This window comes from Eschrichtius robustus, chromosome 5 (assembly GCF_028021215.1).
Source record: "Eschrichtius robustus isolate mEscRob2 chromosome 5, mEscRob2.pri, whole genome shotgun sequence".
Taxonomy (NCBI): Eukaryota; Metazoa; Chordata; class Mammalia; order Artiodactyla; family Eschrichtiidae; genus Eschrichtius; species Eschrichtius robustus.
In genome coordinates this window covers 139,022,729-139,035,767 of record NC_090828.1, presented here as the reverse complement: position 1 = coordinate 139,035,767, position 13,039 = coordinate 139,022,729, and positions in this window count along the sequence as shown.

Sequence of the window (13,039 nt, the reverse complement as noted above, 5' to 3'; positions counted from 1 at the left end):
TTGCTTACCAGCTTCCTTGCTCACTATTTTTTTCTTGCAACCCTCCCCTTTCTTCTGGGTTTAGTGATTTATTTATCTCATGTTCCTGGGGTTTAATGCTCATTTTTCTCATGCATAATTATTCTCACACAAGCAGCATTGTTCTCTCCTGTGTGTTTTGTAATCTTGGTTTGGAGCACATCTTTCTTTTCTTTTCTTTTTTCTTTTTTGGCAGGGGGAGGATTTTATTAGTTTTCTGTTGTTGGATAACAGATTACCACCATCCCAGGGGGTGGAAGCAACATGAATTTATTACCTCACATTTCCCACTGGTTAGGAGTGCAGCACAGCCCAACTGAGTTCTCTACTGAGGGTCTCACATGGTTGAAATCATGGTGTCGTAGGCATTCTTATATGAAGTCCAATGTCCTTTTCTGAGTGCATCCAGGCTGTTGGCAGAATTCAGTTCTTGTGGTTGTAGGACTAAGAGCTCTGTTTCTTGCTGCTGTTGGCTGGAACCCCTCTCAGCCCTATTCCTGCCCTGTGGTCCCCTCCAAAACATGGGAGTTTCTCCTTCAAGGTCAGCAGGAGTGTCCCTGCTGCTTTGATCTCTGATGTCCTCTGCCTCTGACTTCTAGAGCCAGATATATAGAGCTTGTGTGAATGGGTCAGACCCATATGAAAAGTCTCCATTTTGACTTAAGGTCAACTGATTAGTCACCTTAATTACACTGGAAAATCCCACTTGCCTTGTAATGTAACATAATCACGGGGCTGAGACTCTATAACACTCACAGGTCTCGTGCATACTCATGGGGAGGGAGTTAGTTTCAGGGGTGGGAATCTTGAGGGCAATCTTTGAATTCTGCCTACCACAGTCCACCTTCTGGATCCCAACAATTTATATCCCCTCCAAAACCTTCCCATTATGTAGTCAACCTAAGTCCAGAATCTCATCATCTTACTTAGACCCAGGTGTGGATGAGGCTCCCGGGTGTAATTTCCTTGGGCACATTTCCTCCCCATCTGTGGGCCTGTGAAACTAGAGAAGTTATCTTCCCAGTAATCCCAACATACAATGATGGGACAGAGAGAGGATAATGGTATAGACATTCCTGTCTAAAAGGGGGTAAAATGAAAGGTGAAGAGGAGTCACCACTTCAAAGCAGCTCTGAAATCCAGTTTGGTGAATTCCAGCCAGTGGTCTTCGCTTAGGTTTCAAGGCCTCCGAATTACCCTCTTTCTCTTAGTTCGACCCTCTGCGGTCTTGGTTCTGCTCTCTGGTCTCTGAGTCATCCTTCTTTTTCCATGAGAGGTAGCAGATGTTTGCAGCTATAGAGTTTCATCAACCTGCTTCCTGCTACTAGGATCCTGCAGGTCCGGTTGCCTCTTTTGATTTTGTAGTCTCTTTCTCCCTTTAATCCAAGTTGGCATTTATTTTGTCCAGAACAACCTTCCTCAGAACCTTGTAGGCCTTGTGTGAATTGCACTAGGATTCAGCCCATTAGATAGAATTTATACCCACAGATCTGTTTGAGATAATCCCTGCTCCCTGTCTGGCTCCAGCTGAGATGGCCGAGGGACAAAGGAAAGAGGATGTAGTCTCTCTGGTTTGGTTAAGAAGACCTGTGAGGCATAATTTTTATCTCTTGACAGAGCCCTTTGTGTGGCTGAATACTCTGACCTTTTGATCTTTCTGAGGTTTTAACAAAAGGTTGTACAGTTGCACTTGTGGCTTTTTCTCTATGCCATGCTTTTGAAAGCAATCTCTTAATTTTATCACCTTTTGACACCTGGATAGGCTGAGAAACTCCCAAATCATCCACTCCTGGTTCCTTTTTGTTTAACAGTTCTTCTCTCAATATATATCTCTCCTCTCACATTTTACTACAAGCAGTGATAAAAAAACCCAGCTGCATCTTAAACACCTGCTTGAAAGTCTTCTTAGCTGTATATCCAAGTTTATTGCTTATGAGTTTTGCTTTCCACCTAACCGCAGGACACAATTTTGCCAAGTTTCTGCCAATAAATAATAAGGATTCCCCATCTTTCCGTTTCCAATAACATGTTTGTCACTTCCTTCTGAGCCTCCCTGCAGTATGCTCCCAATATAGACTTCTACCAACACTCTGGTCACTGAAATTGAGGCTTTTTTTGGTTATGCTTCTCAACACTCTTCCATCCTCTGCCTGCTGCCTAGAGCTACTGCCACTTTTTAGGTATTAATTACAGCTACACCCCACTTCCAGTTAACAAAACCTGTATTAGTTCTCTATTGAAAACACATAACACATTACCACCAACTTAGAGGCTCAAAACAATACTTGTTTATTATTCTTTTACATAGTTAAATATATCATTTCAAGCATAGTTCTGAAAGTTAGAAGTCTGGCAAGGTATGTCTGGGTTTTCTGCTCAGTCTCACCGGCTTGAAACCAAGGTGCTGGCTGGTCTGAGCTTTCTTCTGAGGCTCTGGGGCAGAAGATGCTTCCAAGCTCATTCAGCTTGTTGGTGGAATGCACTTCTTTGTGGTTGCAGGGCTGAGTCTCTGTTTCTTTGCTGGCTGTCAGCTGGTGGTGACTCTCGGCATTTAGAGGCTGCCCCCATTCCTTGCCATGTGGCCCTCTTCTTCAAAACCAGCAATGGAGAATTTCTCATGCATTGAATCTCTTTCCCTTTGAATCCCTTTTGCCAGGAAAAGCCCCATCCTTTGATAAGGGCTCCCCTGATTAAGGGTCCACCCAGGATAATAGCCCTTTCTTACTGTCAACTGGGTCAGGTCTTGGTTACAGCTGCAACATCTCTTCCCAGCAGCATATAGATTTGTGTATGATTGAATAGCTGGGAGAAGCTGTGTGTACACATTAGAGATAGAAATCCTAGGGCAAGTTAGAATTCTGTCTACCACAGGGGCTTTGTGAAGCCCAGGTTGATGGTATATTCTCCCAGAGAAAATTCTCCTTTGTGGCTGTGGTGGTTTCCAGGGATATACCCTTCTGGGGACCACTTTTATGTTTATTTCCTGACTTAGAGTTCCTCAGACAGCATAAGTAGTATAAATTTGAACCTTAAACATGCACAAAGGCAGGGAAATGGTTAGAAATTCTCAGGGGAGTGTTTAGACCAAGATAACAAAATTCCTTGTCTTTTTATGCTTTGAAGATACATTTTCTCAAGTTTCTTTTCTTTCTTCTTTTTACCCTGAAGCTATACCCCCTCCAAGGTTCTAACTACATATATAGAGCTTCTCAGTCCCGACTCCTCATCAAGCTAATGTCCAAAGCTTTGCCTCCTATTCCTTCATGATTGTTAAAATCCAATATGGAGGTATTTGTAGTGAGGTGGATGGAGTTAGAGTCTGTCATACAGAGTGAAGTAAGTCAGAAAGAGAAAAATAAATACAGTATGCTAACACATATATATGGAATCTAAGGGAAAAAAAAAAAGGTCATGAAGAACCTAGTGGCAAGACGGGAATAAAGACACAGACCTACTAGAGAATGGACTTGAGGATATGGGGAGGGGGAGGGGTGAGATGTGACAGGGTGAGAGAGTGGCATGGACATATATACACTACCAAATGTAAAATAGATAGCTAGTGGGAAGCAGCCACAAAGCACAGGGAGATCAGCTCGGTGCTTTGTGACCACCTAGAGGGGTGGGATAGGGAGGGTGGGAGGGAGGGAGATGCAAGAGGGAAGAGATATGGGAACATATGTATATGTATAACTGATTCACTTTGTTATAAAGCAGAAACTAACACACCATTGTAAAGCAATTATACTCCAATAAAGGTGTTTAAAAAAAAAATCCAATATCCTAGGTTATCAAGATGGGCAGCCATCTCCACTCCTGCTGCCCCTGGCCCTGGCAGCCATAGAATTAACTCACCTACTTATGAATTTAATTTTCAGTTACCATTTTTTTCTTTCTGAGGATTTCCCTTACTTTCTGATTTAAATTCACCATTGCTTAAAAAATATGTTTTATTATATACCACCCACTACTTCTTTTTGTTTGTGATGGGAGGAAGGTTTATTTCATCTGTTACATTGATGCAAGTGGAAAATCTTGTTCTTTTTACCTTGTGTTTTGAAGGCATCGCCATTTCTCACTGTTCTGAGCCAATAAACCCTTTGTTCTCTCTTCCTCTCCTCGTGCCCTACTTCAATCCACCTCCACACAGCTGCCTAAGTCATCTTTGGAAAATATAAATCAGATTGTGCAACTTCTAGGCTTAAAAATGTTCATCGATGCCCCCGACTTTTGTGACAGATCAAACTCAGGCCCTGCTCCTGTCTGCCCTGCAGCCCTTCCTGCCACGTCTTCACCTGACCTGTGCCTGAACTTGACCTCATCCTTTCCCGGGAACTCTGAGGCTGCCTTTACTGGACACTTTCCCTTGGCTGTTTGTGAAGGACTCTCCTTTTGTTCTTCAGGTGTCATCCCAGGTGGTCTCCTGACCACCACCCAACCTTGTTCCAGTTTCTTGTTTTCCGCTTAGTTCCCACCCCAGTCTGTGGTCACTCACTCCCCTTAGCAGAGTGGATGCTCTCTGTGGCCAGGTGCCATCTGCACATGCTTTTCCACCTTTAGTGCAAAGCACAGCCCCTGGCTCAGACCAAGGACTTGCACATAGTTTTGAATGATCAGGCCCAGGCCTGCCTATGGGATGGGCATAGGAAAGTCAGAGCCTACAGGCAGTCAGTAAGATGGGCTATAATCTTGTAACTCTACCCTGCTCCTGTGACAGGTAGGGTAGAAACTTGTTATATCAATGAATTCAAGGCTATCTGATTGGAATATAAATATATTTTTGAGTGAAATCATCTTTGTAAGCCTAATTCTTTTAACATTAAGCTTTAAAAATTGGCCCAATTGTTAGTGCCACGTTAAAAGAAAAACTTGGGATTACCACCAGGACAGTGTGTCCAGCCAGCTCAGTTCCACAGAGACCTGCGCCCTGGAGGAGAGGTGCTGAGCAGCTGGGGTGGTCAGAGAGCAGCCAGTGACTTGCCCACACGTGACAGACAGAAAGAATTGGCGTAATTCACGATGAGTATGGGAGGGCATTTTCTTCTCATACAGAGTCTAAAGAACCACTTGAAATAACATCAGCAGATGGCATACTGATTGCCTGTGTTCAACTAAAGCCCACCATAGGACCTCTGATCACTAGGTACTGTTTAGATGTCAGGCAATATCCTGGGTCTTTTACATATGGCATCTCATGGACCAGAGTTGGGGGTCTCTCAAACCACAGTCTGTAGCCCTTTCCACCAACAAGTAAAGTCCAGGAAAGAGGACACCAGCAGAAATGTTGCTCTTTGTCTCCAGCCACAACCTCCTGCATCCTTCTTTAAGGATAAGATGACTCCTATCTTATCACTCTAGGCAGAGGTCCCTGTTGAAAACATGCCTTGTGAAGATTCAGAATTTTCTCTTGACCCATTTTGGACACAGAGTGTGCCCAAGGGAATTCTTTAAAAGAAAGGGTCTTTGAGGATACTAAAACTAGGTACTGGTTAAAAAATCCATTTATAAGCAAGTTTATGTCAGGAAAATAGTATCTATTTTATTAACTGAATAGCACGCCTATGGAAAATGGAATTCTCTATGATTTTTACAAGTGAAGCTGAGGGATTCTGTACATGAATCCTACTCAGAGCTCTCCTGCTCCCTTCCCTCCTTTTCTTCTTTCCCTCAACACTTCCTGCCTTTATCAAATATTTATTAAGTGCCTAATGTGTGTCAGGGACATAGGACATGGTTTTTGTTCTCAAAGTAGTTATAATCTAGTGTGAAATATAGACAAGAAAATAGTCAATCAGAATAATGGGTGGCTGACTTCTGTCTTCAAAGAACAGTCACTAGAAGGGCCTAACCTGCCTTCTCTGTGTTGGATCTTAAATTCCCATGGAATCAAAGTCACTGATAACTGTGGACAACCTGATGGATACTAGGTGAATCTCCATCAGCCAGAGCACAGACATGGCTCTGTGAGCTATTATAATAATTTGAAGACAATATGATTGTCTACTGAGGGAGTCCAAGAGCTACAATAGAACAACTTACTAGAAATAAAAATGACCTTCAATAAAATGTTATTAGATAGGATTAAGTTTGGCTGAGAATAACAGAAAATCCCCCCAATAGTGGCTTAAACAAGTTAGAGAAAACTAGTTGAAGAAAACTGCAAACTTGACCAAAGGACACAAAAAAGATTTGAGTAACTTAATGTTCCTTAATAGTAATATTTCTCAATGGGCAGAATGGATATTGTGGAGAATGGAATTTAATACATACATTTAACACAACTGCAGACAAATTGAGATTTTTTTGAATTTGAAAAATGAGTTCATCTGGAGAAACTGACATTGAAAATAATCAAGACAATGTTGAGAAAATATTTTATGATGAATGTATACCTTCTCAGATACTGAAATGCATTATAAAGCTACAATCAATAAAACGGTATTGCTGCAAAAAATAGACAGAGAAACCACTATGATGAATAGAAAGTTCAGAAACACGATGCATTATATATATAAACTTCTAAATCTATTTGTTATATACACACATATACTTAGTTTATGATAAAGTTGGCATTTCAAACCAGAGATTGAGTATAGATTGTTCCATGAATGACGGTATGGGGAAAATTTGCTAACCATTGGCATAAATCAAGAAGAAGCCATACATCACATCATATACCAAAAATAATTCTAGATGGAATTAAGATTTGTGTGTAAAAAATGAAAATATAAACATATCAAGAGATTATGTAGGTGAATATTTTACACAATCTGTGCCAGGGTAAGTTTTACTAGCACAGCACCAAAGGCATAAAGAATATGGTAAGATTTAGGTATATAGAAATTAAAAGAAAATTTTATAAGTAAAACTTAAATAAAACTTAAAGGCAAGTGCACACTGAATATAAGTATTTGTGGTACACTTGGAAGGAAGTAGTATTTTTTAACATGTAAAAACACTATATTGATCAGTGAGCAGAGGATGTAAAAATGAAGTGAGCAGAGGATGTAAAAATGAAGTGAAAACAACAGAGCACAATAGCAAACCACTGCTTTGCAGCTTCTGGGGAATGTCCTCCTTCAATAATAAGAAAATATTGAAAGAATACAGTATCTTGCCTCTCGAAAAGATAAAGATATGATATAAAGAATATTCTCAAACACAACTGTGAGAGTGTATATGGATAATGACCTTTTCTTTTAAGCTGCTTGGCTTTATGTAACAAAAACGTCACATGATAACTCTTGGACTCAATAATCCTCAGTTCAGGCTCTATTCTAAAGAAATAATCAAAGATGTAATCAAAGATTTATGTATGTTGAATTTTCACTGCAGCATCATCTATAATAGTAAAAAATTGGAAATGATGAACAAATCCCACAATAGAGAAATGGGTATATTAATTATACTACTTTTAGATGATGATTAATTATGCAGCCTTTACAAGCAAGTTTTTCAGGAATATTTAATGACATGGAAAGTGACCTTGCTAATAAGTCAATTAGAAAGTGTAGGATTGTATGACACCAAGGTACAAAGCAGGGGCTTGAGCGTCAGTTGACATGCCTGTGCTCAGGTGGCTGTGTCCACACGTGACATTGCCTTTGCAGGCAGCTGCTCTGTGTCCTCAACCCCAGCCTCCTGCTCCCCTCTCACCCCACCCTGTTGTCTAGGAACATCACTTCACACTGAAATCATTTCCAGGGACCTTTCAAGGCACCACTTAGGGGTTAAATGAGGTGGCTTTTATCCTTTACTTGGGGGTGTAAGACAGTGAGCTATTTGGACATTAATGGGGCCCTGGGTCTTCCACTTACCGTTGGGGATTCATCAGCCTCTGCAGTATGAGGATTTCTCCTCACTCTCCCAAGAGGAAAGGCAGGCAGCTTTGTTTTGGCAAGAGCGGTGATCGTACACTGGGCAGAGGGGAGAGGGCTACTGCAGGCAGAGGGCGGGGAGCCCCCCTCAGGGTTCCTCCCGAGTTCTGGGAAGGGCTTCTCATCTCCTTCCTCTCCATCTTCCCCTCATTCTCATACTTCTCTTCCGCTCCCCCGTCTCCCCCTGACATTCACCGCATGCCCCTGTGAGCCACGTCACGTTATGCCTGCTTGCTCATTTAATTTTCAGGATCCCCCACGAGACCGTTCTTACCCCCATGTAACAGGTGAGCAATTCAGGCCCAGAGAGGCAGCTCCTGGCCCTGAGATCCTGGCAAATAGATCTTTGTATTGGTCAGGGTTCTCCAGAGAAATAGAGCAAACAGGATGTGCGTGTATGTATAGAAAGATGTTCATTTTGAGGAATTGGCTCATGTGCTTATGGAGTCTGGTAAGTCCAAAACCTGCAGAGCAGGCCAGCAGGCTGGAGACCAGGGAGAGCCACTACTGTAGTTCAAGTCTGTAGACTGCCTGCTGAGAAATCCCCTCTTCCCTGGGGGACGGCAGTCTTTTGTTCTGTTCAGGCTTTCAGCTGATCAGAGGGAACCCACTCACACGGTGGAGGGCAATCTGCTTTACTCAAGCCCACTGATTAAAATGATAATCTCATCCCCAAAACACTCTCACAGAAGCATCCAGAATAATGTTTGGTCCAGCCAAGGTGACACATAAGATTAACCATCCCGGTTTCTGCATCTGAGACCCCGCTGCCTGTGTTCTGATCCACACCAGAGAGGAGGAGAATGGAGACTGTGCTCAGGGCAGCCCCCTGTGTGTGGTCTGGCACTGACCCTGGAGGTGAGGTCCCCTGGGGTGTCTTTGCCCTGCCCCCATGGGCTGGCCCTGTGTCTATTTCCCTGAGCGCCTGGGGGTGGCTGTCTTCCTGACACAGGCACGGTGTGCTCAGAGAGGGTGAGCTGGGATTCTGGCTGCTCTGGCAGGCCTCCTGGGCAGTCTTGGGGGGATCTGATCTCAAATTATTGGTCTGTGGCCTCTATAGGTCAGGGCCACATAACTTAGCTGGGGACAGCACAGGTGGCTTTTGGCCTTCTCGGCACCTCCCCACAGAGCCTGCTGGCTGGGCTTCCAGTCCCCTGGGGGATGAGCAGGCCACATGTCCTTCATCCTTCTGCCAGGACTTGACCAGGCAAGACCAGAGGAGACAAGGGCCCCTCCATTCCTTGTGGCATTCAAAAATGATTTCACACCGACTCCCCGCCAGACCCTATGCTTAGCATAGGGGAGATCAGGGCACAGAGGGGATAGATGAGGACACTTCCATGTTGTCTGTAACTTGCTGGGATAGACAGAAGTGTGGAGAGGCAGGGCACAAGGAGGGCGGCCTGGAAGAGGTGACAACTGACTGAGAACTGAAGGCAGCCAGATCCAGGGGAGGTGGGAGGAAGGAGAGGGCCCAGGCGATGGCCAGCTCAGGTGAAGACAAGGCTGGGAAACCTCCAGTGTCCCACCTGGCAGGAGTGAGGGGAGAGAGGCTGGGCACGGGAGGGCTCTGCAGGCCTCGCCTCGTGGAGGACTGAGTGGAGCTAGTGTCGAGATGCGAGGGGTGGGAGTGTGTACCTGTCCCCCCACCACCGCCCTGGAAGCAGCACTGTCTCTCCTCTGAAGCCTCATCACCGTGCATCTGCTGGCATTTGACGCGGGCTGCCAGGCACAGCAAGAGCAGACCCGCTCTGCAGGGACCCTGGGTGAGGTGTGAGTCCCGCCCTGGGGAGCTCACAGGAAGGCAGTGGAGACCCAGACGCCCTGTGCCAGTGGGGCCGGCCCTGACTGAGAGGACCAGAGCCAGGTTGGAGCAGGATTCCCGAGAAGGGGCTCATTTGCCAAAGATTCTATTATCCTGGAAACAGCAAGGTCCATAGGTTTGCTAATGGCTTACTTAGGAGGATGACCCAGATAAAGGGGACAACTGTCCGTGAAGACAGTTCACATTGTGAAACAGGCTCAGAGAGCAGCAGTTCTCAGCAAATTACCTTCATCTGTCTTCTCTCAGTTTTTATTCTTTTCCTCTGTCATCCGTAACAGTTTATTTTTTATTATGAAATGTACCATTTATACAAAAGAGTGAGAAAAACACAAGCACAATTTAAAGACAAATGCTACCAAGACTCACAGAATTGGTGTTAGCTACTTGGAAGAAAATTCTGGAGACAGAAATGGAGCACTCTTTTAAGAAATGCTATATCACCATTACTTTTGATGGTAAAGAACAACACTGTGTGGGAAATTGGGAAAGTTTACAACTCTGAGCCAAAAAAAGATTCAGAAGATTTGGACTCTAAAAGTGAGAAATTTTAGGAATACGTGAACAAATTTGTTTAGCTTATATTTAACTTTTTATAGTATACTGATATATTATAAAAGGATGCCTAAATAGTAGTTTTTTCAATAAGTATAAAATAAAAATTCTAAGTGGTTAAAAAAAAAAACCAACTAATGCTAAAACAGATGCTCACGTACTTACCACCACAGGTTAAGAGGTAGAAGATTACTAACATTTGCCGTCCCCTCCCTCCCCAGGAAAGGTGTCTACCATCCAGATCTTTGTGTTAATAAATAATCCTTACATTTCCATGTGTGCACCCCTACACTACATTGCTTAATTTTTGTCTGTTTTTGAACTTTGAGGACCTGAGATAGTCCTATTTCTATGTATTCTCTTGTGATTCCCTTCTTCTGCTCATTATTACATGTTGGAGACCCATCCATATTGATGGATATAGCTGTAGCTGTTTGCTTTGTCTTACTTTGTGCAGTATTCTATTGTGTGCATTTACCACAATTCATTTTTCTGTTGCAGTCTTGGTGAGCATTTGGTTCATTGCCATGTTTTCCTATCATAACACTGCCTCTGTGAACTTTCCAGTGCATGGTATTGCCTGGTGCACACCTGCAGCAGTTTCTGGATGGCGTGGTTCTCAAAGTTGGTCTGGGGATACCTGCTGATCCCAAAACACTTTCAGGGGGTTTCTGAGGTCAAACCATTTTCATAATAATGCTAAAAGATTATTTGCCCTTTTCACTGCCATTCTCTCATAAGTGTGCATTTGGAATGTTTGCACAACTCAGGGACTCAGTTATTTTCCAAATGACTGACACACAATGTTACAAAGTCACACACGGTTAAGAGAGCCATTCAAAGTGCAAGATAGGCCAGTGGATTTTAATGTAACTGAGTATGAAAGTGTCACTGGTCCAGGTTCAGATTCCACATTACAGCCAATCTTTAAGGAACAGTCATCGATCAAGTTTTGGTATAATACCAAGAAAGAATATCCACAGTTATCTGAAAGATAACTCCTTCCTTTACCAACTCCTTATCTGCAAAAGGCTGGATTTTCTTCTCATAGTCCATCTAAAACACATATCACATATATCACAACAGAAGCAGACATGAGAACCCAACTGTGTTCTATTAAATCAGACATTAAAAAGGATTTGTAGGGCTTCCCTGGTGGCGCAGTGGTTGAGAATCTGCCTGCCAATGCAGGGGACACGGGTTCGAGCACTGGTCTGGGAAGATCCCACATGCCGCGGAGCAACTAGGCCCGTGAGCCACAACTACTGAGCCTGCGTGTCTGGAGCCTGTGCTCCGCAACGAGAGAGGCCACGATAGTGAGAGGCCCGCGCACCGCGATGAAGAGTGGCCCCCGCTTGCCACAACTAGAGAAAGCCCTAGCACAGAAACGAAGACCCAGCATAGCAATCAATCAATCAATAAATAAATCTTTAAAAAAAAAAAAAAAAAAAGGATTTGTAAAAATATAAAACAATGCCAATTTTCTACTAAATTATTTTTTGGGAAAATACACTTAAAATATTATCTAACACGAAATGGGATTATTATTGCTATTTTAAAATAAATGAATACACATTTAAAACTTTCTTAGGTTTAATTTTTGATATGGTATAGACATCAATAGATAGATAGAACCCACATACACTTCTTTAGTTTCCTCAATAATTTCCAAGGGTGTAAATGGTGTAAAAGTATAGAGTCTGTGAGCACTGCTGCTCTTGGTTTACATATTTTTTTTTTTAACATCTTTACTGAAGTATAATTGCCTTACAATGGTGTGTTAGCTTCTGCTTTATAACAAAGTGAATCAGTTATACATATACAATATGTTCCCATTTCTCTTCCCTCTTGCATCTCCCTCCCTCCCACCCTCCCCATCCCACCCCTCTAGGTGGTCACAAAGCACCGAGCTGATCTCCCTGTGCTATGCGGCTGCTTCCCACTAGTTATCTATTTTACATTTGGTAGTGTATATATGTCCATGACACTCTCTTACCCTGTCACATCTCACCCCACCCCCTCCCCATATCCTCAAGTCCATTCTCTAGTAGGTCTGTGTCTTTATTCCCATCTTGCCACTAGGGTCTTCATGGCCTTTTTTTTTTTTTTCTTCCTTAGATTCCATATATATGTGTTAGCATACTGTATTTGTTTTTCTCTTTCTGACTTACTTCACTCTGTATGACAGACTCTAACTCCATCCACCTCATTACAAATACCTCCATTTCATTTCTTTTTATGGCTGAGTAATATTCCATTGTATATATGTGCCACATCTTCTTTATCCATTCATCTGTCGATGGACATTTAGGTTGCTTCCATGTCCTGGCTATTGTAAATAGAGCTGCAATGAACATTTTGGTACATGACTCTTTTTGACCTATGGTTTTCTCAGGGTATATGCCCAGGAGTGGGATTGCTGGGTCGTATGGTAGTTCTATTTGTAGTTTTTTCAGGAACCTCCATACTGTTCTCCATAGTGGCTGTATCAATTTACATTCCCACCAACAGTGCAAGAGTGTTCCCTTTCCTCCACACCCTCTCCAGCATTTATTGTTTCTAGATTTTTTGATGATGGCCATTCTGACCGGTGTGAGATGATATCTCATTGTAGTTTTGATTTGCATTTCTCTAATGATTAATGATGTTGAGCATTCTTTAATGTGTCTGTAGGCCATCTGTATATCTTCTTTGGGGAAATGTCTATTTAGGTCTTCTGCCCATTTTTGGATTGGGTTGTTGGTTTTTTTGTTATTGAGCTGCATGAGCT